The sequence below is a fragment of the Lactuca serriola genome, chromosome 1 (genome assembly GCF_051521515.1).
Source record: "Lactuca serriola cultivar US96UC23 chromosome 1, Lser_US96UC23_V15, whole genome shotgun sequence".
Lineage (NCBI taxonomy): Eukaryota > Viridiplantae > Streptophyta > Magnoliopsida > Asterales > Asteraceae > Lactuca > Lactuca serriola.
This window is the reverse complement of record NC_136408.1, coordinates 12,193,278-12,200,303: the sequence shown is the minus strand read 5'-3', so window position 1 is coordinate 12,200,303 and position 7,026 is coordinate 12,193,278. Positions and strand designations below refer to the sequence as shown.

Sequence of the window (7,026 nt, the reverse complement as noted above, 5' to 3'; positions counted from 1 at the left end):
CCGAACGAAGGAGGCCCCGCAAACAGGGCCCTTCCAATCCCGATACGCTGAGTGCCTCGTAATGTGGAGCTATGTATGGTAACCCTTCAGTGAACTATGGAGCTCGAAGCTGATTCGAACACCAGCACGGACCGCATCCGTTGCTTCGAGATTGCCCATGCGAGAGCTGCAAGGAACAATGAAGCCCTACAGTGAGAGTTAGCTACCACTTGAGCTGAGCTCATAGAGCTCCGAGCACGCCAGACAGTATACGAGAGCCACCTGCTTGACATGGAGCGCCAGCTGGCTAACTTAAGGATCCGTCCGAGGAGTGCCCATCACCGATAGGAGAATACTCTACTCATCCTTCCTTTTTGATCTAAGGAATAACCTTCATATCTATGTTCTAAGTAGCTTTTTTCTATAAACATCCATGTCCTTCATGTTGCTAAGATTCTTTCCCTGTTAGAATAACTTAGACCTATTTTTAGGTCAAGGGTTCTGAAATATGGGTAATCTCCGTTTCAGTTATGATGGCAACAACCATATTTCCGTTAAAGAAGATCTTTGTCAATAGTATACCTTAGATCGATAGCATGCAAATTAAGCAACTTTATCAAAGTCACGCTACCATTTCATCTTAGAAGCATGTGTCATAGGAAGTACTCTTACCTTAAGACGATCATTCCTTTTCCCCATCGATTTCATATCAGTCTCCATAACAAGCTACGACGTCATAATCGGCATGAGATGGTTGAACCCAAATCGTGCTGATGACCTTTGCTTTGAGAAAGTGATTCATCTCAATCTTCCTTCTGACGGGGTCCTCACTGGTTTTAGTGATAAGTCTATTCGAACCTTAGTATCATTTCATGTGTCGAAGCCTAGGAGCATCTACGGAAGGGATTCTATGCATTTCTGGTTCGTGTTGTCAATAAGATGCAAGAAGTTAAAGACCTCGAGAGCATCTTCGAAGTCTGCAATTTTCCCGATATCTTCCCCAAAGACATTCCAAGGATTTCTTCTGAGTGCCAAGTTGAATCCCGTATCGACTTGATCCTCGGAGCTACCCTTATAGCCAAATCTCCATATCGTCAAGAGCTGACGAAAATGTGAGAGTTACTCAGCCAGCCCAAGGAGATGAGCAACCAGGAGTTCGTAAACTTGTTTTATGTGAACTCTACTGTGTTCCATTCGTTTTCTATTCTTGCTAAGACCATATCATGGGGATGTGGGTCAAATCAATGAGAGTCTAAATTGAAACTGAAAACTATTAGAATTATAGGTATTGGGGAATGAAATGTAATCATCTCTTAAGTATCAATAAGATATGCTAATTTTTTGGGTGGGTGATTACCTATCCAGGTTTGCAATGGCCTTCGTGGGCAAGAGCAACATGACACATACGTTTGTAATCAAGGTTAGACTACAAAGTCAATTTCTTGTTAATTTATGAAAAATAATAGCACCATCTATCAATAAAATATCATTTATCTCTTATATACCATAAAACAGATAAGAGAAGTCAATTATTCAATTTAGTTTTGGTTGGGGCATTTAACAAAAACCTTAATTGCTTGCGACCGGTGCATCCTTTCCTTTTTTTCAAGTCGAGCTTCATAATTCAGTGGACAAACATCTCAGAAATATTTTCCCCTGTTGCAACCTTTCATGATAATTAGAATTGGAAAAAACTATAAACTCGTAACTATAAATGCAAAAAAACTATAAACTTACCATGATCTTTCTAAATAAAAAACTGAGCAATAGTCCTTTGCTGTAGCGATCACAATATAATCTGTCACACATTAAATCTTGTAGTAACTGATGGTGGTAGGCTACCACCATCAGGTAAATTTAGTAGTACATACAACTTACATATGATGCAATCAACTAAATACATATTTTCTAGTCATCTACTTATGAATTAGTTGATTTATCTTTTATCAATCAAGAAAGTTCAGATAAAAAATCTATTAAAAATCACTGCGTTTGGTACAACCACAAAGGACATATCTTGTATAAATAATTTATAATTCACAGTGCTATTTGCTTACCATGCAAACACATTGTTTTTGTAGAGACATGCAAGTGTTATGCAAATGTCTCTATGAAGGTGTGAAGTTGCCGATACCAAAAAATGTACACATAAACGGTATTCTTGTTATTCTATTCGCAAGTCTAGATGAAGAAAACAAGATAGTAATCTCTTTAAGAATGGGAGACCCAATTGTTTAATCTTGATACAAAACTATTAGTTGTTCAAGATTATGTAATTCAAACTCTTGAATCCCAGAAAGTCAATGGCCATCACCTCTCGTTGGTCTCCCACAAACACAAAAGCAAGTTCTTTAACATTTTCTAGTGATTTTAATTAAAAAATTAGTTTTGTTCTTTGTTTATGTTATTATCAAGGGAAATATCAGAATACTTATCCATGGATTTATGGTATAAATTATCGTCGGACGATATTGTATAATTATAGAGAATAGCCCCAACATACATAAATTATAATTGCCCTTGTCGGGCTTCAAAATAAAGATGAAATGCAAAGACACAATAATTTATTACACATCGATAAAAAACAAAACATATAACTTAATTAGTAACAAATTATATACATATATTAAATCTCCTCGTATTTAGGAACAGTGCTTTTCTGTGGTTCACATTTTGACCACCATAAAATTTTAGTTTCTCATTTTCACCAATACAATGTTGCAGTTTCTAAGCTTTCGTCCCTGTCAATACGATACATGCATCACTGTTAAAACGATTATCATTCCTCTTTGTCTTTGTCTTTCCCTTAATTTATGATTTCTTCTTGGTCTTTTCTTTGCTTCCAACAATTTTGGGGTTTGTCGGTGCAGTGATTGTTGAGATTTCGCAATGACGCGGACGGTTCACGGTTGTTTCGTCGCACCCAACCATCGGTTTCAATGTATCTATTTTGATTGCGAGTTGGGTAAGTTACCTCTGTTCTTCACATGTTCATACATGTTTTTTGATGTTTGGAAGTAGTTCTCTGTTCGATTATTCGATTTTGGGTTAGTTGTTTGTTTTTTCAATTTTTGGTTTCGGGCTCTACCGTCAGTCACTTTGTTTTAGGGTTGGGGTTACTTTATTGTCTAATTTGGGTCTCATATACATACTCGATTCCCACCTTCCACCATGGATTGCTTGCCACCGTATCGACATTGGCTTTCATGTATGCTTATTGTTTCCATTGTTGAGCACACCAATGCAGAAAACTTAAAGTTTCATAGTGAACTTTGAGAACTAAAATCATCAATGGTGCAACGAGAATATTGAAGTGAAAGATTGATTATCCAAAATAGTGGGTGGTGTCAGTTGAACTGCAAGTATGAATTCTATCTTGGAACTTCCAGTTATAACAGTTATAGGTCCTCAAATTACAAATTGCATTCCATTCCATCATGTTAATTTCTTCTCTAACTCTAATTCCGTCTACTAATTTATTGAATTTATGACTACCGAATCCTTTGTTTGCAGAAGAATGTCATTGAGGGTAAAGAAATGCAGAAATGGCATTCTTCTGAAATTCGGCTGTCACCGGGTTCTGATCGTTGCCCAGCTTCTCTACACACCAATCTTATTTTCTTAATTTGGTAATTTCAATCTCTTATCTCCTTTTCATTTGTTAATTTTTGCTAACACTTCTACTTTTATTGTATAAAATAATGATCTTCATCTAATCAACTATTTATTTTCCAGTTGTAATTTCCATTGTATGTAGTTGTTGGTACCATAGCCAAGTGACTTTGTATGTTAATTTTGAATTTGGCATGGCTTTGACAGGTGGGATTTGGAAGGGAAACAATCACCAACTTTGAAGGCAATACTTAACAAGGAAACAATATGCTTCCTTCAACTCATCACTGTAATACAACTTTCATCAACCACAATCACACTCTGTCAGTTTGTGTTGTTTCTTTTAAATTTTACAAAGTTTTGCAATTTCTGACACAAGAAGCGATTATGGATTCAATTTAAACTTGGGAATTTCAAATACTTATGTTGGTGAAGGTTCAAGTGGAAATGAAAATTCAGAACAACCCCATTTGAATTACGTCCATCACGCTTGAATATTGCAGGTAACAAATAATCAACAAATCATATTACAAATTTAATGATTTTTTTTATATTTTAATCGTATTTTGCTAAATTCCACCCATTTATGTTATGTTAAAGCATATGGAGAAACCTGTTTCAATGGCAGTAGACTATATGTTAATCTTTTGTCTTCATTCTCATTGTTTAAGTATGTATTGATTTAGCACTGAGTTTCTGCATCACTTGATAAATATAAACTAATTATTGTTTCGGAAATTTATTTCAAAAGAAAGTCACTTCTTTCCCTTGTGTATTTCCGCAAGTTTTGCTTTAATGTTATTTTTCTCTCATTTTCAGCTATTGCTATTCGAAATAAACTTGAGTCATTGTGTAGGGAGCTACAATGTCAGAACAAAATGTTAATGGTATGCTTTTAGTTTATGCACCGATTATTTTTATTCTCAAATTTAATAGTTGTAGTTTATTTATGTTTGTTTCAGCTTTACCAAATATATTCAACAAAACATTCCAAAACTTTGGTGGCTTATCTTTCCAATACGATTCTTTCAACATTATCAAATCATAAATTCATAATCAATTAGCTTTTTTTTCTTCTAAAAGTTGGATGGTTTCTGATGAATTCCTCTGAGTTTAGTATATATTTATATTTATATAAAGTGGTTATCATTTATTAATGCTAGAATAATCAAACTTAAGATCAAATAATCATTTGCTTATTCTTAGAGTGCTATCGGATTTATCACTTATACACTCCTTTGGGTAAGTGGGGACAAGTGATTTGTGTTTAATGTCATCTATGGCAGGTTCTTTATTTCCCTTTTTAAGGCTACACAGTGCGAGCAACGCCCAAACGCATTATTGTGACGTGGCACAGAAAAACGCTGATATAACGCAAGGAACACCGCCCCCGTCCGGCGTTATTAGGTGTTACGTTGGTGCGCGTTTTCGAGGCAATGGGAGGCAACGTCCGTTTTCCTCTCTTTTTCCTCTCTGTTTCTCTTCCTCATGATGGCGTCTTCTTGGCAGAACATCACCCCCTCTTTTCCCGTTTTCATGGCGTTTTTATTGCTTGGCCTCAAAAAACACAAGTGGGTGTTGCCCACACCTTACACTCTAAGTATAGGGTACATAATAATTATTACATAACATATTTTGCTTGTAACGAACCGGTGACAAAAATGCAAGAAACAAAGTGACCCGTGGTTCACCACGGGTTCACTTACTAGTTACCAATTAAAGTTAGAATCATCAAAAGAAAGTTGTTTTTTAAGGGGCACTCGCCAACTTCTTGAGACAAACCTGCCATAACACATGTTTGGTGGCGAAGGAGAAGGATAATACTTGGAGACCGAAGAGAGAAATCCATGGGTAAAAAAAGAAACATATGGGGCAAAACTAATATGACAAACCGTTTCAATTCCATAAAAAGAGATAAGCCCGTCCATCCTTGTCTTTTTCTCCTCCAACTTTTGTTTATGTAAATCCCTATTAGGGTTTTTTCTTGGTCTCGTTTGAAGTAATGTCCGAGAAGAGCAAGAACCCAACAGATGTTCGATGTGCGAATGAAGATGATGCAAACTTTCGTTTAATCTGCTTTCATCTCTGTCTCATATATCGTTGATTTCTTTCAACTTCCTCATTCTTTGATTCATTCACTGCAAAATACAAACAGAACAAACACATATATCGGGTTCCTTTTCAGATATTAGCGTTATTGAAATCCATTTGAACACCAGAGATTTCAAACTATTCATTTGAGATATTTCGATGTCTATTGGTTGCAAACTAAAGTCAGAAATGTTGTTTTGTCATTTGCACAAGACGCATTCCAACTTTTGACGTGAGAGAAGCGGAGGTCTCAACAATGGAGAAGCGGCAGCAAAATTGATAATGAGCGATGGCGGCGTAGCCTCCTTCAAAGAATGGCACACAAGCGGCCGGAAGGCCAAACGTAAATGACACACTTGAACATGAGGCGGCGTGAATCAATTTTTATGTCAATTGCATCGTTTGGAACATAGGGTACGTGGCGTAAAAGAAACCCTATATATTTGATTTTGGCGTCATCACAAAAAAAGGGCTTTCATATATAGTAATGATGATATATATATACTAGAAAAGTTTGAGGCCCGTGCTAAGCACGACCACAAAAAGTAATTTGGGTAATTTTTTCACCGTTGTATGATGTATATTAGCTAGGTGGATTTTCAACATAAAATGCTTGATTTAGATATGAAAATGAAAGCATATTCTTTTAATCACAAGAGCATTACTATGATTGGTAATCAATTGTAAGTACATTGTTATATTGGGGTTAAATTATAAGTTCAATGCTATTACATGAAAAAAATAATGTACAATGCCAATAGTAATATAAAAAGTGAAGTATGTTATTCCTTGTAATTTACTATGTTTAGTATATTGCTGAGAAATATCTTTAATTTATATTTATTTATTTACTAGTTGTGAAACCCGTATATTATACGGGTTGATTAAAACAAAATGTTAAATAGAAACGATTAAATGAGAAGTTTATTTGAATTTGAAATTTGAAATAAAAAAATTATGAGAAAAAAAAACATGCAAAAAATAAATAAATTAAAATTATTGTTTAGTTATCAGATCCGTATACTAAACAAGTTAATTATAACAAAATGTTAAACATAAAGGTTTAAACTGTAAATTTATTTGAAATTGAAATTGAAATTGAAATTTAAAATTTAAATTTGAAATTAATATCATTATGGTAGGTTTAATTTATGGAAACTAACTAATAATATATTAGAAATGGAAAATGAAATAAATGACAAGTGGAAAATAAATATATCTCTAAATTATGACAAAATGACATGTGGCAAATTGAATGAGAGAAGGACATGTGGCAAAATCATTTTTATTTATTAGGGTAGATTTGGCATTCAACATAATTCGTAAAAAAATATGTATCTTTGC

At 34.7% G+C, this 7,026-nt stretch overlaps 1 long non-coding RNA gene across 5 annotated transcripts; it reads left to right on the top strand.

Annotated features, from left to right (window-relative positions):
• Positions 1–2,637: 2,637 nt before the first annotated feature.
• Positions 2,638–5,344, top strand: LOC145101195 (uncharacterized). 5 transcript variants are annotated; one of them, XR_013705543.1, is made up of 6 exons: positions 2,638–2,944; positions 3,227–3,383; positions 3,493–3,608; positions 3,799–4,094; positions 4,411–4,478; positions 4,878–5,344. It is a non-coding gene; the product is annotated as an uncharacterized LOC145101195 (long non-coding RNA). The 5 variants fall into 5 exon arrangements; XR_013705524.1 differs by having other exon boundaries at positions 2,639–2,944; positions 3,227–3,341; XR_013705588.1 differs by lacking the exon at positions 4,878–5,344 and adding an exon at positions 4,554–4,730 and having other exon boundaries at positions 2,639–2,944; positions 3,227–3,341.
• The last annotated feature ends 1,682 nt before the right edge of the window (positions 5,345–7,026 follow it).